General features: G+C 41.5%; 1 protein-coding gene and 1 non-coding gene across 2 annotated transcripts in view; both read right to left on the reverse strand.

The window, feature by feature from the left end:
- The window catches only part of nSMase (neutral sphingomyelinase), a 131,180-nt gene that overhangs the window by 60,272 nt on the left and 45,889 nt on the right, over positions 1–25,019 (reverse strand). The window lies entirely within an intron of this gene.
- Positions 22,712–22,830, reverse strand: LOC145407343 (5S ribosomal RNA). The gene has a single exon (XR_013898704.1). It is a non-coding gene; the product is annotated as a 5S ribosomal RNA (ribosomal RNA).

The raw sequence follows: 25,019 nt of genomic DNA on the forward strand, positions 1-25,019 counted from the left end.
GTTTCAAAACGATTGATATTTATTCTAAAATATTAATATGTACTCAGTGTCAGGCTAAATGTTCAATGCTGTAGTACAATACATTCTCTGTCGAATCACCTGGGTTTTGGTCAGACTGTTTTGCCCGTCGTATCCTCGGCAGGAATCCATCCAGATGAATTCCAAATGCCCGTGGTATCGTCGGCAATTTTACCACGTTACCGTTCTGATTTACCATCGTATCCTCGGCAAACCTGGTATGAAGTGCCATGTGATAGCCTTTGGCTGCCAGGATCTTGTCTTGGTTTTTTATTATGGTCCTCACGTTGGCTTCATTCATGTCGTAGGCCTTGGCAATGTCAACTTTCCTCTCCCCTTTCTTCTTCCTCTCAATGCTTTCTAGCTTGGTGGCCTGAGGGAGGTGCCGACGCTTCTTGGGGTTCTCAGAAGGCTTCCTAGGCATCGTGAGCAGGGTAAAATGCAGTAACAAGGGCAGAAAATGCAGCAAGAAAAAAGCACCTTCCAATGAGAATTATGCGACTGAGTGGCGCTGTGGCGGGAGAAATTTAAACAAAACATCACGTGACAGCAGAAGCGTTTTTAATTGGGCGGCATCGCGATCATGTCACGATAGCGGGCGGGGAAGGGTACTTGATCAGAAGTTTTCATTGGCTATCATCATCATGGGAATGACCAGTATGACTGTGTTGGACCAGGGGTGATCATGCTAGAGGTGAACTCTGCGGATTTCGCCCACTTCTCGAAGCTCTGTGCATGTTATGCTAACACACTCGTGTTGCAGTAATTAAATTGTATTAAATAATACTAATTATTTGCTCTCCGTGCTGGACGTGAATTGTGCTGGACTAACGCGTGTTGGATGCGAGGGTACTGTATATATATATATATATATATATATATATATATATATATATATAGATAGATATTTATGTATATATATAGTAATCCCTCTAATATCCGAACGTCCAATATCCGAACATCCCCACTAACCGGACATAATCGTCCTGGGATCCAATATTCCCAAAATGGGCCCAAAACTGCAAAAAATTCTAAAAAAAATCTGACTTTTTTCCCACCCGTAATTTGAAACTGCTGCCTGGCGCCGAACAGCTGTTACATCGTGGTCCCTTCACCCCTTCCTTCCTCCCCCCTCCCCTGTCAGGGTTGCCAATTGGTATTTTTCATTACCAAGTGTGGGCCAATTTGGTAATGAAAAATTCGTTTGGTAATGAATCAGAATAATGCATTACCAAATGGATTTTTCACATGTATGAGGATACACAGGAGGGAGATAGTGGATTGTTTGCTCTCTCTGATTAATCTGCTACCCTACATAGCGTGAAAATAATCAACATGGTATTAATTATAAGGAGAGTGATTACATGTATTTCCACTTGTATATATTAGTGAAGAATAAATGCTAGCTTTACGAATTTGGTAATTAAAAGTTAAATTTGGTAATGAAAGTTGAGGAGATTGGTAATGTGGCCGTTGCGATCTGGCAACTCTGTTACCCCACCATCATCAACAGTCACAGCCTAACTCCGATCGAGAGCTGATGCTCATAGCAGTGCAAGCCACAGGTGCTTGTTTTCTGTGAATAAACAGTGAATAAACTGCAATACCTTGCCACTAGAACACACAGGAATTTACAGTGTTGTGTAGTGTTAAGAAATGAGAATTTAGAGTGCAGAGGATTAACTGTGGACTGCAAACTAGCAGTTCAAACCAGTCCAGGAGCCAGGGACTTGTAAGTACCCAGAATGCTTAATATTGTATAAACTCACCTCTAAAACCTCATTTTATGGTTCTTTTGCATTTATTTCAGTCTTTTATGTCCCTTATTGGTGTGATTTGGGTCTTAAATAGGTGCAATGCATGTCCAGAGGGAGTTGTACAGGTGTTTTTCTGAGTTAGGGTCCATAAGTACAAGTCCAGGAGGCTGGGGCCCAATATCCGGACAGGATCACTATCTGGACATGCCTTTGGCTCTATTACATCGGATATTGGAGGGATTACTGTATATATATATATATATATATATATTCATATTCATTGCCAGACGCCATGTATCCCAAACGGGGTGGCCAAGGGCTTAGAGTTAATTGTTTTACAGGGAGGGGCACTAATCTTCCACCAATCCCACTTAACACGTAGGGAGAATATATATATGTATATATATATATATATATATATATATATATATATATATATATATATATGTATATACAGTAATCCCTCCAATATCCGACGTAATAGAGCCATAGGCAGGTCCGGATAGTGTCCTGTCTGGATATTGGGCCCCAGCTTATGGACTTGTACTTATGGACCCTAACTCAGAGAAACACCTATACAACTCCCTCTGGACATGCATAGCACCTATTTAAGACCCAAATCACACCAATAAGGCACATAAAAGACTGAAATAAATGCAAAAGAAGCATAAAATGAGGGTTTTGAGGTAGGTTCATACAATATTCAACATTCTGGGTACTTACAAGTGCCTGGCTCCTGGACTGGTACTTATGGACCCTAACCTAGCCTAACTCAGAAAAACACATTCCTACTGCACATGCATAGCTACTAACACCCTATTCACACCAATAAAGGACATTAATGAGTGAAATGAGGTGCTTGAGGTAAGTATAGTATGGAAAAAAGTACAGTATGAAACATTCTGCCTACTTACAGAAAGTCCATGGCCATCTCAATGAATAACCGCCTCCTCTCGGACTCTGACAGTAAGAAGGATTTCCTGAAGCACTTGCAGTACATTGTTCATGAAGTCTTGCACTGAACTTAGTCAATCGCACTCAGAAGTCCATTCTCTTCACAGTGCGCACTCTTGTCTAACTTATGCTCCATTGTAACTTATTAAGTGTTGCACTCTGCACTTTAACTTTTCCCACTCTTCTAATCATTTTCTAACGCAAAAACAAACAAGTCTACTTACGTTAAATGTAGTTTCAAAATTGTATTCTCACTCACAACTGTAAATCCTTAACACAAAACACTGTTTTTTTCACTGCACAACACTCAAAATTCCCGTGTGGTCTAGTGGAGAAGTTCTTGCTGTTTAATCACTGTCAGAGTCCGAGAGTATCACTGGCAGGCGACCTAGGGGTGCGTCGCTGGGCCGTGGTGATGGCGTCCCCACTGCAGACGACTCTGAAGACAGACGCAAACTCACGTCGAGCGGTGACTCCACCGTGGCTGATGTGCTGGGCTGTGGCTCGAAGCATGAGGGCCTGTCTTGGGGAGGCAACGGAGTGGAGCCAGGGCTGGGCACAGCGGGGGTCACAGGCCTGAAAAAACTGTCAATCGTTGATTGATGCAAGGACTGACGATTCTGACGACTGATGATGCGCTGCCTGAAAGCACGCACTTCCTCCACAAGTCCCAAGGGCCCCATCTCCCTGTCGCAGTCTGGGTGTTCCAGGTAGTCGAGAACGAACTCTAGGTGTTCCCGGAGTGCGCTCAGCTTGGGGATGGCTGGAGTAGTGGCATGCTGAGAGGAGTCCACATCATCATCGCCGTCCTCGTCGGAATCTTCAAGCTGGGTACTGACACCTGCAACTGAAGATGCGATCTCGATTCCGACAATGTCTGATACCCAGGATCACCCATGCGATCTCGATATCAGACAATGTCTGATACCCAGGATCACCCTCGTCGTCATCCAACCACTCACGCACATCGTCCACATCAACATCGTCGCCACGCGTACGTAGCTGTGCATGGAAGTCATCCATGTCAAAACCTAGAAAATCGTACTCCACATCCGTTTCAAGAAGCAGACGAGACCAACCATTTTCTAGTCTTGACAGGGACTTCCTTCCATGCACTGGCCCAGTTGTAGATTGCAGACTTGATGTTGTAGCGGCGAAGGTTTTCCAAAGTCCGCTGGCCTCGCATGTCCCGTCCCTCCCTGCACTCGTCCTCGTCCTCGTCCTCGAGAACAACCATCACCTTGTCCAGGAACTTCCGGTGGTATAGGGGCTTTGTTGCCACGATCACTCCTTGGTCCATTGGTTGGATGAGAGCAGACGTATTAGGTGGCAGAAACATGCACCTAATACAGCCATTCTCAATCACCAAGTCCTTGTCGCACGGGTGGACAGGTGCATTGTCGAGGAGAAGGAGGGCCTTTACCTGGTAGCGCGGGATGCCCAGTGTCTTCGTCTGGTAATTGATGACCTCCTTGACAAAGTGGCGGTGGAACCAGTCTTTAAAGATCTGGGCTGTAAACCATGCCTTCAAAGAATGGTACCAGACGACAGGAAGGACATTCATCACCCCACGAAGACACCAAGGCTGCTTTGCACGGCCAACAATAACGGGCTTAAGCCGGTGCATGCCGTTAGCATTGGCACAACACAAAGCAGATATCCGTTCCTTGGAGAGCTTGCAGCCAGGTACACGCTTCTCCGTCTCCTCGGCTAGAGTGTTCGTTGGCAAAGAGCGATAGAATAAACCAGTTTCGTCAGCACTGTAGACTTGACCGAGAGTGAGGCCCTCCCTGTCGATCAAGCCCTTCACCTTGTGCCGAAACTCGTCAACTCCATCCTCGTTAGCGTCCAAAGCTTCGCCATGAGCTTTACGGTTGGTAAGGCCATGCCGTAACTTGAACGCGAAGAGCCAACCCTCCGATGCCTTGAAGTCTAGGGCGTCGTGAAGCCTGGCGAACTTCTCAGCAGCAGCCTTCAGCTCTGTTCCACGTACCATCACACCAGCAGCATGTTGCTGTCGATACCAAATCAACGTGGAGCGGTCGATTTCAGCAAACTTGGGAGTAAACATCACCTTCCTCTCCACGTTGCGTTTGCTTCTCGACGAGAAGTCAGCCGTGTACTGCATGAGTTTGTCTCAGGATCTCTTGATATCGAAGAAAGTAGATTGGACCAGGTTGAACTCGCGGAGGATGCAGGAAGAAGACCACCCCACATCTACTTTCTCCAATATCTCCCGTTTCTTCTCCAGAGTCAACACCACTCTCTTCCTCTCCTCAGGAGGTGGGGCCATCATCACACACACTATACCTCATACCAATTAATCTGGCCAGGCGTGTATGGCAACACTGTTCCTGCCGAGATTCTGATTGGCTGGAGGTGTTTGTTCAATTTCGTTGTTGCTTAAACCGATACTCTCTTTATTATCAGATGTGATACTGAGTTTGTCGACAATACAATCGTCAAAAGCAATAAGAAATCCGTTATATATTTAACAACAATGAAATTTCCGTAGGATGATAGAAGAATGAGTCAACAAAGTATTATAACAGTCCAAGTCAAGGTCAGCATTCGAACAATTCCTTTGAATCTCCGACACTCGATAATATAACAGAAAATTAAGGAAACCTGCTTAATCTGAGTGCTGGTGTAACACACATTTAAATTTTAAGATCAGTCCGCACCCTTATATCGTGCCACAACTCTGAATAACTATAAATTCTAATGAAAATACGAGTTGAGCGGAAAGGGAGGTTTGAAAAACTTGCGAAAATCAAAGTAGGCTAAAGGAAAACTATTTCATTATATCTCCTCTATCATCACAGTACGGACTAATATTAAAATTTAAATGTGTGTTACACCAGCGCTTAGATTAAGCAGGTTTCCTTAATTTTCTGTTATATTATTGAGTGTCGGAGCTTTAAAGGAATTGTTCGAATGCTGAGCTTGACTTAGACTGTTATAATACTTTGTTGACTCATATTTCTATCTTCCTACACAAATTTCATTGTTGTTAAGTATATAACGGATTTCTTATTGCTTTTGACAACTGTATTGTCGACAAACTCAGTATCACATCTGATAATAAAGAGAGTATCGGTTTAAACAACAACGAAATCGAACAAACACCTCCAGCTAATCAGAATCTCGGCAGGAACAGTGTTGCCATACATGCCTGGCCAGATTAATTGGTATGAGGTATAATAAGAGGCCTGAGAGCAGCAGGAGTGCCTGCAGCAGGTAAGGAACCACTACAAAAGTAAGCACGTGGGCAGCCATGATGACAAGCGTGCACTCGCGATGAGAGACAGACGGAAAGTGGGAAGGATGCAGCAGCGCTCTTATTAGACGTCGGAGGAATGACACGCCACAACAAAGCTGTCCCTCGCCGCGTGGCCAAGTTCAAATTACGGGCGAGAAAAATTCTTTTTTTTTTTTTTTCGAATTTTTTGCGGTTTTCGGACCTTTTTGGGAATATTGGATCCTGGGACGATTATGTCTGGTTAGTGGGGATGTTCAGATATTGGGTGTTCGGATATTAGAGGGATTACTTACATATATATATATATATATATATATATATATATATATATATACAGGTTATCCCTTAATTCACACAAACTTTTTTCACGCGATTTCGGTTATCCACGAATTTTTCATACAATAATTAAAACAAAATTATGGTATTCAAATAAGTAATTTCAATATAAAAGAGAAATAAATAAAATATAAAAAATGCCTACTTGCTGCCCGTGTGCACACATATATGTATGTGTGTGTGTGTGTGTGTGTGTGGGAGCCTGGGAGATCGGTCTACCACGCACCACACAGTCAGTCTGAATCCGACGGTCAAACCATGCATGACTTGCAAGTCGTTATTTGTGGCTTATTTTTCTGCCTTCCAGTAATTGCTTGCCTTGTCTGTCAACATGGGGCCTAAGCGTAGTGCTAGTGATGCATGTGGTAACACACCAAAACTGACTTGTAAAGTGATGTTGCTGACAGAGAAAGTTAAAGTGTTGGACAAACTTCAGGGAGGAATGTCGGCGACAATTCTCCGTCAGGACGATTCCCCATCATTTATTACATACCAGTTTATTTAGCAAGTACAGTACACTAGTTTTTTACTTATATGAGTTATAAAATTCCCCTGAAAATTAGTTATTAAAGTATCAATTAATCAATAATAAGTATATTAATAGAATGACGGGGAATTGTCCATGTTTTGACAGTGAATTGACTTGATGGTGAAGTGTCTCAGAACCGTATGTTTGGGGTGAGTTAACTGTTCATACAATAAAGAAGGAGAACGTAGCATACTGGAGACAGTGAGGGCTAGTGCACCAGACTGTGCTAAAGTGTCTCCACCTATGCCTGTGAATTGTCTTGGAACCGCATGTTTGGGGTGAATGAGTCAACTGTTCATACAATAAAGAAGGCAGAATGTAGCATACGGGAGGCAGTGAGGGCTAGTGCACCAGACTGCTGAAGTGTCTCCACCTACGCCTGTGCTTGTCAGGTTTCAGTTTTAAATTTCTTACATTTTTGTTGTTTTTAATACTCTATGCCAGTTTATAAGGTGTATGTAGTGCATAAACATTATTATTCAGATGTAATATACGTATAGACATGCGTAATTATGTGCACACAAGGGCAGAACATATACGCGAATTTACCACATACGCGAAGGGTCTGGGAACCTAACCCTCGTGTGAATTAAGGGCTTACCTGTATATATATATACAGTAGTCCCTCATTTATTCGGATGCTCAGGCCGATCATGTTCATTATACAGATGCTGGACCTTGGCTCTATTAAACCATTATCCAAATTTACTTGCTATTATCTGATGTAAAATTCCCCAGGAACTTTGGCCGGCCAGGTAACGTGTTCAAACATTTGGTATAGTGGCTGCTGGACTCGAGCCATGAATGAGAAGTATACTGTAATCCACAATCAGAGATAAAATGTCCGTCCGCCCCTGCACTAAATGGTCAAAGTCGCGCGCTCGTCCTATCGTTCCCAACGAACCACCCACACCCTTGGTAATATAACTGTAACCCGCAAGCGGTGTCAAAACGTCTGTACGCATTCTTCACTGAATGTCTAATAACGTGTGGCCATGGGGGCTTATTCTTTCCCAACCATCACCTCCATCCAACACACCACAAGCCACAAGTACATGTTCAGCAACAGTGGTCGTCCACCTCTCTACCGAAGGTCGAAAGTCTCCCGCTCATGGTGAATTGTGTTATTGCATGGCCATTTGGCGTATAACACACCGCAAGCCACGAGTAAATGTACGACAAAAGAGCCCATCCGCCTGTTGACAGATGGGGAAGAATCCTGTCCACAGCCTTGCTTCTCTCCCCATTCCGTCCCTCCTCCATACCCTCCCTGTTCCCCCCTTGCCCACTTAGTACTTACCCTCCTCCGTGGTGATAACACTGACTCATGAATTTTCAAATTTTTTTGCTATTCATTCGACTACCATTGGTCGTACTGAAATTCCACAGTAACCACGAGAAAGCTCATGAAATTCTGCATCTAGACATACACTTAACTCTTGGAAAGCACTGGCAAAATTTTGCAATAAGATGGCGTGAAGTTATACGAAGGTAAGTTTTACTCCTGAACATAAATTCTTGCTGAATTTCTGTATATTTACTTATCAGTTTTATGTGTTTTTATTAGCTTATCTTATAGTATAAACACCAGCGAAGATGATGGTATACCATTTATACCAATATAACCAATTTCCGGTGGCATATTTGGCCACAGAATTTTTTTTGAGCCCCAGGAGCAATCACTCATCACAGACAACAGATTTTCAAACTGTTGTTAGATTTTTTGTGTATTTTTGTTGCTTATGTATTATTTTCATGATGTTCGGCATCAATATGGATAATCTTATGTGTGTTTCAATGTCTAAATATGGCAGAATGACCAGAAAACTGCCTAAAGTAGGAGGGGTGCTGTACATACAGTAGTGTACAGGTCAGGTGTTTTTTGGTTTTCAGTGTTTTGTTTTCATGGTTTTCTAGGTGTTTAGCACTACTCTGGATATTCCTATATGTGTTTTGATGTCTAAATATGGCAGACTGACCTGAAAACAATGCCAAAATTAGGAGGGATACTGTACATACAGGCATGAATAGGTCGGGTGTTTTATAGTTTTCAATGTTTTTTTTTTTTTTTCTAGGTTTCCTTGGTGTTTCACATTACTTTGAGTATTCCTATGTGTGTTTTGATGTCTAAATATGGCTGACTGACCTGAAAACAGAGCCAAAATTAGGAGGGGTCTGTACTGTACATCCCTGTACAGCAGTGTATAGGTAGGGTGTTTTATTTTGTTTTGTTTTTTTGTTTTTTTTGCATGGTCTTCTTGGTGTTGAAAATTGTTTTGGATAATACTATGTATGTTTTGATGTCAAAATAGTGCAGAATGACTGGAAAACACTGCAAAAATAAGGAGGGGTGCTGTACTTACACTAGCGTTTAGGTAGGGTGTTTTTTGGTTTCCGAGGTTTTTCTGCATGGTTTTCTTGGTGTTTAGCATTACTTTGGATATTCCTATATGTGTTTTGATGTCTAAATATGCCTGAATGACTGGAACACACTGCCAAATTAAGCACTGGTACTGTACAAATAGGTTAGGTATAGGGTGGAGGTTGGTATAAGTAGGGTCTGTTCATTACTCCGATGTTGCCATTACCCGCACATGCCTTTGGCTCTATTATGTCCGGATAAATGAGGGATTACTGTGTATCTGTATCTATATCTATCTATATGGTATATTATATATATATATATATATATATATATATATACAGTGCTCGTCAGAAGTATTCAGCGTTGTCCGCCGGGCGCGCAATACTTATGGCCCAAAAAGAATCACCCATTTTGGGGGGTAAGAATTGAGCCACAAGTTTGAGCTCCGAGCATGACGTCACGGTAGCCTGAGGCCTTCTGATGCGCTGGTTGGTTCCCGCCTCAGTCGCCCACGGGCTGCCTGAGAGAGAGGAACTCCGCCGAGTGTCCCTCTCAAATTGCGCCATTTTTTACCGAGTGTCCCGCAGTGTTTTGGCCTTCAAAACTTTGTTATGGCACCTACCCATGAACTATCGAGTGAAATCATATCCCAGATCATTGCTCTAAAGGAGGCAGGCCACCAGACAAAGGAAATTAGTGAATTGGTTGGTGTGGCACGATCGACAGTGCGTCGTTGGTGTGCGCGGTTTCGGGAGGAAAACAGTGGTGAAGTTCCCACAAAGAAACCGAGGTCTGGTAGGCCTAGGAAAACTTCCCCAAGGTCTGTTAATGTTTTAAAACGTGCAATGGAGTTTAATCCTTGTGTGAGTGCAAGGAAAATTAAGGAGAGCAACCCAGAAGTGTTTGGTGAGGTGTCAGTGAGAACAGTGTCTCGTAGGGTGCATGAGCTTGGTTACACAAGTCACAGGCCTGTGAAAAAGCCTCTTCTCTCTAGCAGCCAGAGAATTCGTAGGCTTGCCTTTGCTAATAAATATCTAAATTGGGGTGAGGAGCAATGGTTGTCAGTGTTGTGGTCTGATGAGGCAACGTTTAGTGTTACCTGTAACAGAGGAGCATGCAAAGGTAGTGACCCACTTGACCCACGGTATGAAGAAAGCACAGTTAATCATCCTGATTCACTCATGGTATGGGGTTGTTTTTCAGGGAAGGGTTTGGGGAAGCTTGTTGTACTTCCCAAGAACCTCAGAGTGAATCAGGATGTTTACCTGGAGCTTCTGTGTGATCATTTACCAGACTCCTTCGAGCTAACAGGTGCACGAGTGTTTCAGCAGGACGGTGCACCTGCTCACAAGGCCAAATCGGTCACCAATTGGCTTCGTGACTGCGAGGTATCATTCATGACAGACTGGCCAGGAAATAGCCCAGACCTCAACCCGATTGAAAACCTCTTGTACCTCGTAAAGAAGAGTCTCCAAGGGAAGGACGTGAGCTCTTTGCCTAAGCTGGAAGCCGCCATTCGTGACTCCTGGGACAAAATACCCCTCCAGCACCTCAGGAGCCTCGCCCTTTCACTTCCAAGACGTCTCAGGTCCGTGAAGAAACGTAAAGGCTACCCTACGAAGCACTAAAGGTAAATAAAATGCATTATTTATATGTTTTTTCAATGTTGAAAGGTTTGTTTCTCAGGAGGGACGCAGGGCGCCCCATACTTCTGACGAGCACTGTATATATATATATACATTACATATATGAAATAAAAATGCAATACCAAGTTTTTAAAACCACAAAACAGAGAGATACATAAGACCGAGAGGACAACACCCACGGAAAACAGGTACAGTACTGTACCATACAGTACAGTTTTGTGGAGGAGAGGCTAGAGAGGGAGACAGAGGGGAAGCCAGTCGGGAACATAAACTACATTCAAAGCTCCTGTGGCAATTCATTATTCAAAACATAAGCTGGCCAGTTTATTTTAATGCACAGTACAGGTATATCACTTGAAGTTTAATACTTGGTGAAAAACAAGGTAGAAATGCATAAGAAATTTGTTTTGATACATGAGAAATAGCATATAAGAAAGTTCATTTATACAGAAAACTGGAAGCATAACATTAGCTGAACATAATGAATGAGAGATTTTGTTAGTTTAGTAAGATGGCAGATCAAATGGCATCAAATATACTAGCAACACTGACTACTGAGCTAATGTTGTGCAGTTCACCCCCAATGCTGCCACAAATTTTATGATTAATGATATGTATACATCTCACTGACTACTGTGGGTTTAAGGTGCAGTGTTAACAATGGGCCGTATGCTTACTGGGTTTGGAAACTTTGTATCATCTCATTAGCCTATAATATTTTGCATTACACTTTAACCTCATCTTGCATGTTACTACTGAAAAGTACGTTGGTATCAATGAGGTATAAATAGTGACAATACAGGATTTTAAAAAATATAAATAAATGAATGAATGAAATAAATAGGCAGAGATGCCACAAAGCCTATGCCAAGAAGAATGCTGCTGAGTAAGTTACAATGCATACCCATCCTATCTTCCCTTATTTACATCTGGCGCAGATTACTATAAACCCACAATGCAACTTCCTGTCATTTTAATTATACATATACTAAATCATGGTAGATTTAAGATTCACCACTGTCTGCCAATTTCAACACACTATATACCAGTACACCTGGAGAAAAGGTAACCACACACAAAAGCTGTTGGTAATTTTGCAAGCTGGTCTCAAAGTACCTTAACCTCTGCACTAAACTGATTATGGACTCATCATGTGGTTGGTTACTCAGTTATCACCATTACTATTCAGTGGAACATTTTGGGTGTTCACGAGGATAACAGAAATGAGCTAATATATATATAACGTATATGTGTCATGGCCATAATACATTCCAGACTTAAATTCATGATTAGTCACTGTAGCACATGGGCTATTGATTCCATAAAAATGAAGTGTAATGGATAAATCCTACTCAAAATGTATTAATAAAACTCAACACTTCTAAGAAAATTAACAAATTATTCTCAAGCCAAATAGTGCAAATACTACCAGAACTTAGTCACATTTATTCTTTAAGCATTATCAGTTTTAAAACTGAGAGTTCAATAAAAAACACAGCAGAAATCAATTAATTCACTCAGTCCAATGAAGTCTTTCCCATTTTATTCTTGCCATCTTCTAATAATCTTATTCAACTTTGGACAAATTTTAAAAGCAAGGGGGATAAATACTGTATAGCCTTAATGATCAATCCCATTCAATATGTGAGGTCTTTCCAAAGTTGAATCAAATCACCTGGTAGCAATAAGAATGAACTAAAAAGGACATCACCTGGATTTAACGGATTACAGATAAAAGCCCAGAATATTCCACTGGTATGTGGCTAACACTGGAGGCCATAACTGCAGCCAGACCACAAACAAGCAAGCAAAGCAAAGCAAGGAGAGGCACCAGCAACAGCAGAGGCAGCACACCAATAATAAGGCTGGGTTGGTGGGTTGGGACTCTTCCGTCTACCACTGTGTAATGTTCCTGGTCTGTCATTATTCACACATTACTAATTAAAATTTGGATGGACACTTTTTCAGCAGCTTGTGAAATGGTAAAGAGGTATAGTGGGGTACAGTTTGGGATGAAAGTGATGAAAGCCTCATCTGAGTTCTGTATAATCAACGTAAATTTTGCTGTCTTTTTCCTTAACTGCACTGAGCCAACATCATAAGCACCACCATTATAATTAAAATTCCCATTTTCATAACATATGGAAGATTAGAATATGATAGTTAACTATAAAGTTACAAAAAAAATCCAATAATCTCCTGGATTTGGCATAACTATCACTTTCCTCCCGTGTATGGTTGATCTGGGAAAGGTAAGATTTGACAGGCTGTTTTTGAGGTTTATATCAGCTGAGGTTAAGAGCCATCCAACACACTACCCTGCCCTGAACACCAAGACTAACACTACCCAGGGTGCAAGTTAGAGGAGGTAACGGTATTTACTATGGGTCGCCGCTCTTCCCTCTCCCGCCCTCCTGCCCAGCCACACCCCCGCCCACACACACCCACACTCTCCTGCGCACTTAGCAACTGTGGGCGGAGCAATGGGGGGCATCAGAGTGGCTAAAACTGAAGTAACTTAGTATTAAGGGTCAAAGCACGCTGGCAATGAGTGATCTTACTGAAAAGGAAAGCGGAAGATACTGCTTGACGGGGTTTTGTAACAGGGTACAAATGAAGTAAAAGGAGCTAAAAATGACATGGATACAGTATACTGATATTATTTAAGGAGGGCAATGGGATGAAACTATTGTACATGAGAAGAATTTGCTGCAAAGGCACAAATGAGGTAAAATGTTCTCTAAATGACATGGATACAGTAATACTACTTTTTCCAGATAATATATGAATGGAGTTTGTAAAATGGGTACAAATGAAAACAGCTCAAAAAGATGAGGATTTTTAACAGCAAGAAAAATACATAAACTAAGAAGACTATGGGCTATATTCTCACTGGCACATAAAACTTGGTAGAACCTGTACTTCTTCCTTATCGATTAATTTTGCAACGTACCCCTTAGTATTCTCTTGCATGTCTATTTCAATCTTTTAAAACTAACTCACTTTGCATTGTTAATTTACACATAAAAAATTGCTGAGGATGAGGTGTTACAAAACCTTTAGAGCAAAGATGAATACAGTTCCATTTGTGGTTTAGCTAAGGAGAATAATGGACTATATTACTGAAAATGAAGAAGAACGTATAGATAAAGAAACCTCAAGAAGTTTCTGCTATGGCCGGCTTCTGTCAAGAGGTTCCAAGGGGAAACCTTGACACTAAATATAAAGATAGAGAGGAAAATGATGGTAATGATAATGCTGAAAAATGGAAGAAATAAACTTCTGAAGGGTGGGAAAAAGATGATGATGATGATGATGATGATGACTGATGAATAACTGATGATGATGATGATGATGATGATGATGATGATGGTGAGGGTGATGAACTGATGATGATGATGACTGATGAATAACTGATGATGATGATGATGATGATGATGATGAACTGATGATGATGACTGATGAATAACTGATGATGATGATGATGATGATGATGATGATGATGATGAACTGATGATGATGATGATGATGATGATGATGATGATGATGATGAATAACTGATGATGATGATGATGATGAAGATGATTATGATGATGATCATGATGATGATGATGATGACAATGATGATGATGATGGCTGATGCTGATGATAATGAATGAATGAATGAATAAATGAATGAATGAATGAATGAATGAATGATGATGATGATGACGACTGATAATGATGATGATGACTGATGATGATGATGATGACATGATGATGATGATGATGATGATAATGATAATGATGAAGGGAGACTGGGTATATGAAAGACTAAGAGATAATGAAGTGTAGTTACAGTAACTGTGCTGGAGGTGGAGCTGGAGCTAGCTTTGTGACTAGGGTAAGTAGTGGTTGGAGAAGTTCAGGGAGCTGTTGCTTCTGCCAACACAAAGGGCCCTCCCTCCACGGTAACGGATCTTTGTATGCGACATGCGTTACAAGTGTAATGCTATATGGCAGTCAGACCTGGGCAGTAAAGGATGGGGACATTTTGCAGGCTCAAATATATAAAATTAGCAATGACTGGGTGGATTTGTTGTGCATCCTTGAATGTGAAACCTGGAGGGGCTAGGATTATGACTGAAGAGTTAAAGGGAGCGATGGGATTGAAATGTACAGTGATCTCTTAGTTGTTGTACATAATTGGTACCGTGCGCAGTGCATGATAATGAACTTGAATGATAACGAAAGCATATACCATATGGGATATATCCTAACTGGTATGAGGCACCCTGCTTGAAAACTCAACTATTCCCTTTGACAACAATATAACCCCACTAAATACATACTGTTATGGTATCAGAAACACAGAAGGCATGGTTAGATTAACAGAAAACTATGAAAAGGGTACAATAAGGAAGAAACATGTACAGTCGTGGCCATAAATAATCACCTATCCTCCTGTACCTCGTGCCTCAGGCTAGCTCCTTTATGCGCAGCAAGTCACACAGGAGTAAGAGGGGCTGAGAGGGAGGGGCCAGAGAGAGAAGGGAAGGTGAGTGGGGGGATGAGTGATGGTGCTGGGGTTGAGTGAGGGAGGGGAGGGAGGGGAGGGAGAATGAAATGCGAAGTTGTGGCCACATAATTTGTCTATTTTCTTTCATTCAGGGCATCGTATAAAGGAGTTACTATTCGGTAGATAAAGCTGCATTACAACTTGTATGGCGGCGTCAGATAACAAGCTTTAGATAGGTGGTGATATCAAGGACTGGCGTGTGAGAAACATATACTGACGTGACAGATCAAACATTAGTGCAATGCCATCAATACTGTGTGGGCCCAGATTGTCAATGCATGGAAGCCAAAGAACGAGAGGACACAGGCCTGCCACCTCCAGCACACCATGGATGAGTGGGAGCCGTTCAGACAAAACCAGCAAACCATCAACAACAGTGTTTCCCTGATGCCACAAAGCCTACATGAGGTTTTTAAGGCATGAGGCCACTGGACTACTTACTAAGGCATTCCTGGTTGCTTTGGCTTGACCAGTGTCAGTAAACACTGACATAGATATATTTTGGGAGTTAGGGTGGGATTTTGTTACATTTTGCTTCTAACAGATTATGAGAGATATCATTATCATATCCAACCATGAGCACAGACATCAAATTTATTTACCTTTTCTGCAGCTATTTTAAACAGCCTTTTCATATAGAGATGTCATTAAATAATTACTGAACTGGCAAGATGGTGACTGTATAGATGGAATGTATACTGCAAGGGTGATCATATTTCCTGTGGACACAGCCATGTCAACGGTTGCATATAATATTCAGTTCCAAAAATTAATTACATGTAAAGGCAGAGGACGTTTCTTACACAAACATTACGGAAGTAAAAGCCATCCAGATTCCACTCTGCATCTGAAGTAAAAATACATGGATAAACACAAATATCTGGCTCCGCGCTAATGTCTGATCTGTCGTTTTCGTTTTTGTAGGTTCCAACATGCTTGCATGCATTGGCCTTGGTCACATAATGGCGGGTCTCCATGCTGCTCGATCTATGGCAGCCTCCCTGCTCAGTCCCTTAACCCTGATGACACACTTAATGACCTTGTCCCATGTCTATCTCGGTCTACCCCTCGCAACCCCACCCCAATATTAACACTTTTGCCTGTTGCACCCAATTATCATCCCCCATCCTCTCCACATGCCCAAACCACCTCAATCTACCTTTCCTCATCACAACACCAATACACTCTAATCCCATCCTACCTCTCAACTCTTCCATCATAAACGCAGCCCCCCCAGGCCTTGCATGCAGGGATGCACTGCACATCCACCTAATCATTGTCATTTCTGTACGTTTGAGTCTGCAAATATCCTCTTCCTTTACTGCCCAGGTCTCACTACCATACAGCATCACACTCCTAACATATGCTGCATACAAAGACCCCTTAGCACGTAGGGAGAGTCCTCTCAATGTCAGGAGAGGCAACAACTCCCTGAAATGCTTCCAACCACTTCTTACCCTAGCCACAGAGCTAGCTCCAGTCAGTATATTTCTCTTATAAGCCAGTCCTTGATATCACCACCTATCTAAAGCTTGTTCTCTTATACCACTATACAAGGTGTAATGCAGCTTTATCTACCAAATAGTAACTCCTTTCTATGATGCCCTGAATGAAAGAAAAAAAGACAAATTATGTGGCCACAACTTCACATTTCATTCTCCTTCCCCTACCTACCCTCCCTCCCCTCTCTCGCTCCACCCCAGCACCATCGCTGTCCCCCACCTTTCCTTCTCTCTCTGGCCCCTCCCGCTCTGTCCCTCATACTCCAGTGTGACTTGCTGCGCATAAAGAAGCCAGTCTGAGGCACGGAGTACAGGAGGATAGGTGACAGTTTATGGCCATGACTGTACCATATTGAGACCTGAGATGGACCTGAGTTAAGGGGTAGAGGTTAGAGGGTGGAGAGTTAGTGGTCTCTAGAGCCTGGGATTAACTTCTCGAGTAGGGCCTCATCTTTAAATCCCTCAAAGTCATCAGAAATCAGAGATTCTGGACCATCAGTGTTGACAGAAGCCAGCTCAGAAGCTTGATGATAAAGTATTAGCCTTAAAATGCATATTAACAGCAGGAGCAAAGATTTTCATTTAGCAGCGATAACAAAAACCATTACAACCAAGTGCATGATAACAAAGGGATCACTGTATTGGTGTTGTGAAGTGGAGGGGTAGACTGACATGGTTTGGGCATGCTGAGAGAGTGCAGGATGACAATTTGGTGCTGAAGGTGAGAAGTGTGGATGTCAGGGGTTGGGTTGTGAGAAGCAGACCTAAAAAGACCTGAGGCAAGGTCACAGAGTGTGACCTCAAGGACAGGGATAAGGGAATGAATAGGCGGCCAAAGACTGAGCACCGTGGAAAGCCCTCATAAGTGACTAAGACCAAGGCATGCTAACATGTTGGAGCCTTTATAAACAGTATGAACCAATGAACAAGTGAGGATGTGAAAGACTTGGAGAATGTATGCTGCTATACTTTGGTGGGGATGTGTGGGCAGGAAGAAGTTCATCATTATTTATACTGAGGTGTATAACTGCTGCCTGTACTAAAGGCCTGAATTATATATATATATATATATATATATATATATATATAAAGGAGAGGAAAATTATGTGAAACAACAAAAAAGAAATCAGAAAGTGAGGTAAAACCTTGCAATTTTTCCTGATTATATACATAATAACATGCACATTCATAAACAAATATAATCTAGCACTAACCCCCTCAGTCACGGAAGTCTCTCAAAAAGTGAATGATACTTTATGGTGTTGGCAGGAACACAATATTATCTCTCAATCTATAGCCAGATGCCTTAATCCTGTAAGGGTTGGCCACAAGTTGCCCTGTCCCCTGCCATTTCACTGTCCTCTCCTCAACTTAAATCCCCCCTCCCTCAAATACCTCTCTACTCCATCCCTCCATCTCATCCTTGGTCTTCCCCTCGCTCCCCTCCCCTCCACCTCACTCACAAACTCTCTCCTAGTTAGTCTCACATTCTCTAGCTTCTCCACATGGCCAAACCATCTCAATGTATTTCTTCTAACACTTTCTATCACATCCACATCCACATCACAATGCTCCTTCACTTCCTCATTTGTCAGTTTCTCTCTCTATGTAACTCCACAACTCCATTTGCTCCTCTTAAATACCTCATTTCCACTGCTCTCTTGACGTGTATCCTTCCAACATGGTCCAAGCTTTGCTTCCATACGTTAGAGTGCATATCACAATACTGTACTATCATGCAGCGACACTCTTACTTCCATGCACACTTTCCTATTTCTTACCACTGCTTTCAATGAACCTGCAACCTTTCTTCTCAGTTCTACTCTTACAAACACTTCAACCTCTAAACTTCCATCCTTACTTATCACACTACCCAAGTACTTAAATGTTCTCACAATTTCCATTTCCTCACTATCCAACCTCACTGTGTATTCAGTGACTTCATTTCACTCAAAGACCACAACTTTACTCTTCCCTACATTCACCATTACATTCCATTTCTTACATACTCTCCCAAACTCAATCACCAAGCCTTGCGGTTTCCCTCTGTCTTCACTCAGCAATGCAGTATCATCTGCTTATAACAAAGGAGAAAGTTTCCAAATGCTGCTCTCTCTCAATAGGAGAGCTCTGACATCCACTGCCCTACCGTGTACAGTGGAGTCTCTTTTATCCGAAAATCATGGGACTTTCAAAGTTTCGCTTAATCGATTTCTTTGGATAAAAGATACTGTAATAATATGTAGGATACAAAGAGAACAGTATTGTACTCACCCATCACCCATTTCTGGCGACGTCTAGCCCACCACCACCACCAGCACCCCAAAAGCCACACAGCCATCACCAAAACACTTAATACACTGTAGTAACTACGTATGTAACTGCATTTTTGTAACTGTAATATACTGTCAACTTAAATCAATCTTCACCAAAACAATTACGTAATTCACTGTAAGCAATTCAAACAAATAAAGCCTTAAACCTAATTGTTTTTTCATATTATCTGTTTCCTTATTCAATCATTTCCACATCATTCACATCATCTCCCACATCACCCAAATCTTCCGAGGTGGTGGATGGGGGCTGGTGGAACTGAAGCTCGCTCTAGCAACCGTAAACAAATGCTAGTGGCGCGAAACAAGCCCGCCGAGTTTGAATTTTTGGATAGATTTAAGTTTTTGTGGTTAATCGAAATGAGAATGTTCTAGTAAACCTTACGGTTAATGGCATATCATGGTTAAAAGAATTTCGGATAAAGGAGACTCCACTGTATTTCTTTCATAATTTCATCCATACACAAATTGAAAAACCATGGAAAAATGCCACATCCTTTGTTTCAATCCAAGATTCACATAGAAAAATTCACTCAGTTCACCATTCATAGGCACTGCAGCTTATAAGCCCTCATACATACTCTTCATGTCATTCAACAGCTTCCCGTTTACTTCATGTATTTTTAATATTCCCTGCCTTGTTTGTTTATCCACTCTGTCATATGTTTTCTCCAAATTCATAAAGACCAGAATACACGACACCATAAAGCTGATGATTATACAGGTATACCGCAGTTTAATGATGCGATTGGTTAAGTATAAACCCATCGCCAGGTGGGGTATTGTATATCGGGGTAGATTTAACCCGTTAACTGCTCATGGCAGTTTTTTGGAAGTGTCCGTGATGCGCAAACATAGGGGTAAAATGATATTCCCCAAAGGCCAAATTTTCTCTTAGGAATTGAGAGAACACATGCCAAAGTATATAGTAATGAAATATTACCTCAATATTTACCTTGGTAAAGCCATGGATGAACATCGAAGTGTCTGATTCCCAATTGGAATGTATGGTTTTCGTTTTCTTTTTTGGTTTCGGCTTTGAAGGCTCAAATATGCTTGCATGGGTCGGCCTTGGTCACCATGGCACTACACTCAATCCTCGTAAATCGCAGCAATTTGGGTCTGGACCACTGCCGTGATTTACAAATTCCGCAGTTTATAAATAATAACTCTTATGTGAAAAATGAATTTGGGTCTGGACTTTGGCCAACCACCCCCCACAGCACCCTACCTACAACTATCTAGGCACCATTAAACACAAACATACAAATTTAGGAATATTCAGTGCATGTATTTAACAGAAATAAGCAATGTTAAGGGATCTCACCTTAATCCTATGACAATATTGCTTAAGTGAATGGAGTGGGGTGGTGTTGGGAAGAACTTAGAACCTCTCAGCATGAGGTGGGGGTGCTCCCTCATGCTGTTCTCCCTTCTCCAGCTCCTCTGCCTCCCTCAGGAAGCCCTCAAAGTTTGCCTCAGAGATGACAGATGCTACGTCATCCACGTCCTCAGTGTGTGAAGGGCCAGGCTGTGGTTCAAGCTCAGCTTCTGCCCTTACCCAGGCAAAATAGTGGGTGATGAGTTCCTAATGTTTCTCATTAACTCTGCGGCATTAGTATGCACGCTTGCCACCAGGGACGGGTGGTGATTGGTTGTTGGGTCGCGATTTTCAAATTGAATGCCACGGTTTACGATTCTCCTCAGAAAAGACCCACTTCGGTGCCTAGATCTATGATTTTCGTGACTTAACAGCGATTTAAGGGTGCCGGCAGTCTGACAACCACGTAGCCGTGATTTACAAATCCGTGATTTATAAACAAGCGATTTACGAGGATTGATTTTATATTCAAAATTCACCTGAATAGCCAGGGCTATATTGAGCAGTCGCATTCGGAACAGCCAAGGCTGTATAGAGCAGTTAACGGGTTAACATGTAAAGTATAGGGATGCATTTCTGAGCCTTGGGTTTCCCCACCCAACAAAGTCCTAAACCCACCCAAATGAGTCCAAAAACAAATTTCTAGCTCACCTAAACTCCCAAATAGCTTTAAAACAAGGTAAACTATGCCTACAAGCAGTTTATAACTCACCTAAACCCAATAATAAAATAAGAAAATCGTCAGATATAGGTCTGGAAAAAATCAAAATTAGTAAACTGTATCCCAAAATGACAATGTTCACCCCATCTTTAACTAAAACACTTTAACTCGTGGACTGAGAGCCACAGCTCAGGCTGCGAAGCATTGCATTGCGAGTCATAGCTCAGGCTGGGAAGCGTCACGTTGCAAGCCACAGCTCAGGCTGTGCTAACCTTCCAGTGGCCGTGCATCACCGTTAACTACTCCATCCCTATGCAAACTTACGCACGGCGCTAAGCAAAGATGGAGAGAGAGAGATTTTTTTCTCTTCCACTAGATGATGCCCTAGAAGTTTATCTTCAAGTTTATAATAATCAAAACCTAATTTTTTTTTCCTTCATTTTTTCACTACTCCCCTATGCAAACTTACGCATGGTGCAACCCAAACATGGAGAATGAGATTTTTTTTTTTTCCCACAAGATGATGCCCCAGATGTTTATCTTCAAGTTTATAATAAACAAAAAGTATATATATATTTTTATTCATTTGCTGAGCACCACGGGGTGGGATTTAAAAGGGTAACTGCGCAATCCACGGGTTAATATAACTCTAAAAACAGTTTATAAATCAACCTGAACACAAAATTTAAGTCAAAATATCATCAAAATTGGCAAAAAAAAAATCTAAACCCATTGTTAAACCTGGGTTTGGCCATCGTTAGGCAGAATATGGTGGTATTCCTAGCCCCACTGCTAAGCCGGGGTTATCGCATCTAGGGCTATTGTATATTGGGGTATACCTGTATGATGAACTTGTCCCTTGTTGAGTTCAGTGGTTCCTTTTTTTTTTTTTTTTTTTTCTTTTTCTTTTTTTTAAGCATGGGTCAGCTCCATACTTATGAATATGCATAATAAGCTTATCATGTACAACAGATACAAACAAAACTATAAAAAATGAATGGTTTTATCTGCACACTTAATGCAACATACTGGTGAAAACAATGTGAAACTTAAAAGTCCTTTGCAATGTTCCAGTAAATGATTGTTGCATTCATATACTGTACAGTGATCACTTGGTTATCGTGGACAGCTGGTACCGCGCCAAGTGTGTGATAACGAATTTGTGTTATCCTAATAGGAGCGTTCACGCGGCTGGAGAAATGCCAGATGTCACCAATATTTTAATTTTTCAGATGGGAAAAAAATCACGTCGGGCAATAACTGAACATCCTTTTTCATGCATCTTTCATTCATTCATTCATTCATTGCCAGACGCCATGTATCCCAAACGGGGTGGCCAAGGGCTTAGAGTTAATTGTTTTACAGGGAGGGGCACTAATCCTCCACCAACCCCACTTGACTCGTAGGGATGCCAACAGCATCTGGTGTTCTCAGGCGGTCACCCATCCAAGTACTAACCAGACCCAGCGTTGTTTAACTTCGCTCATCGGATGGGAAGTGGTGTACTCAACGTGGTATGGCCGTTGGCATGCATCTTACATATTGTAATAATGTATACATATTCTATTTCTGCTCTTTAAAACAGTGCTGTGTCAATGCAGCATGAAAAAAAATAGTAATAAAAAAATATTTCACAAGAGTTGCAGCCTGGTTTATGCATGCACAGATATATATATCATTAACCAATGACGGAAGTTAGTTATAAATACTAACAAATTAAACTCCCTGTGAGTAAGAATAAAACTTATTTCACTTCAAGAATGCATTTTGATATTTAGATGCTGCCTCCAGTACAAGTTTTCCCAGCAAACCAAAACAGCCGTCTGTCTTTACTCGCACTGATCTACTCCATCAGCTGATCTGTGCTTGTTTGCGCTGTAAATCTGGCAGTTCTAGGCTTCGATATGCCATAACATTTTAGAGTCTAATAAATATTAAACTATGGATAGACTATGTGTGCCATTTTTTGTACAAGTCAGATTATATACAAATGTCAATATTCATACGCCTTTTTTGCTTCTTACAAAGATCAGTCTTATTGGCAGATATTGTCCTAACCTTCTTAGGGAAGAATATATAAATATACTATTTTTTTGGCAATATTCTGGGTGAAACAGCACTTGTAAGAGTGATTTACATTTTTTAAAGGTATTTGCTTCACCAATATTGTAATTACTGATCAGAAAAGTAACACTTAAGTTTAAAAAAGACCCCCTTAGCCCGTCGAAACGAAAATGAGACATACTTTCTGGTGGTGTCTGGCAGACTTTCCACTCTGCACAAACGCTCCTATTGGTACTGGGCAACCCACTTGTAAACCCAAATTCTTCCTTTTATAACAATTTATACTCACTAAATACATACATACTATTATGGTAAGTATCAGAAACACACATAGGCATAGTTAGGATCACAGAGGATGATGAAAATGTCAAAAAAATAATAATAATAATAAATAATAATAATAATAAAAATTCTTCTACTATCTTACCTCTATGATGGAACACATCCTATCCTTTTCTTTTCTCTGAAACCTCCATTCTAGGAGAATTCAATGTTCACCACCACCTTTGGGTCTCTTTTCCTTTCACTGATCCACCTGGTGAACAAGCCTATATTTTTTCTATCCTTAATGACCTACAGCAGCTTGTACAGCACCCTACCCGTATCCCTGACCGCCTTGGAGATAGTTCCAATACACCTGACCTCTTCCTTACAACTAATCCTTCCGCTTACACTGTAAATCTTTCCTCTCCGTTGGGCTCCTCCGACCACATCCTTATTATCTTCACCTATCCTATCGCTCCAACATGGCCTGTGGACCCTTCAAAGAAATGTCGGTTGTGGCACTTTGGAGCTGCTGATTGGGAGGACTCCAGGCAGTACTACTTTGATTTTCCCTGGAATGATTATTGCTTCCGTGGCCGAGAGTCATCTGACTGTGCCATCCGCATTATGAAGGTTGTTCTCTCAGGCATGGAAGCATACATTCCTTTCTCACATCCTTTGACTATTTCAAAGAAATCTTGGTTTAATCATGCTTGTTCTAATTATCCACAGCTACATGAAGGCCTACAAAAGGAACCCAGCCAACCCACTCCTTTATCTAATCTTATTTATGTTTCTGCCCAGACTCATGCTAAGTCTGTTCCTTGCTCTACTAAAAATAATTTCATTCATACTAAATGCTCTCAAATCCCTAACACAAAGTGTTCATGCTCCTTCTGGCACCGTGCCAAAAACCTTTCTGACAACCTTACTTCATCACCCTTTCCTCCATTTTTCCACTCTGATGGCTCTGTAGTTATTTCTTCTACTGATAAAGCAGATCTCTTCACTCACACTTTCTCCTCCAATTCCACTTTAGACTATTCCGATGCTGTTCCACCATCACTTCCCATCTCTGACTTCCTCATGGTAGACATTAAAATTTCTTCAACTGATGTATTTTCTGCCATCGCTAGCCTCAATACTAACGAGGAATATGGGCCTGATGGGGTCCATCCTGTTGTTTTTAAGAACTGTGTTTCTGCACTTACACCATGCCTAGGTAAACTCTTTCGTCTTTGTCTACCAACTTGTAGCTTTCCTACTTGCTGGAAGTTTGGTTTCATTCAGCCTGTCCTGAAGACGGGTGACCATTCCCAAACCTCTATCGCCCAATTGCTTTAACATCCTGTATTTCAATTTTTTTTTTGTCTATTCTTAAAATAAAAA

This window comes from Coenobita brevimanus, chromosome 72, assembly GCF_032717465.1.
Source record: "Coenobita brevimanus isolate Jiangsu-jjx chromosome 72, ASM3271746v2, whole genome shotgun sequence".
In the NCBI taxonomy this organism is placed as follows: Eukaryota; Metazoa; Arthropoda; class Malacostraca; order Decapoda; family Coenobitidae; genus Coenobita; species Coenobita brevimanus.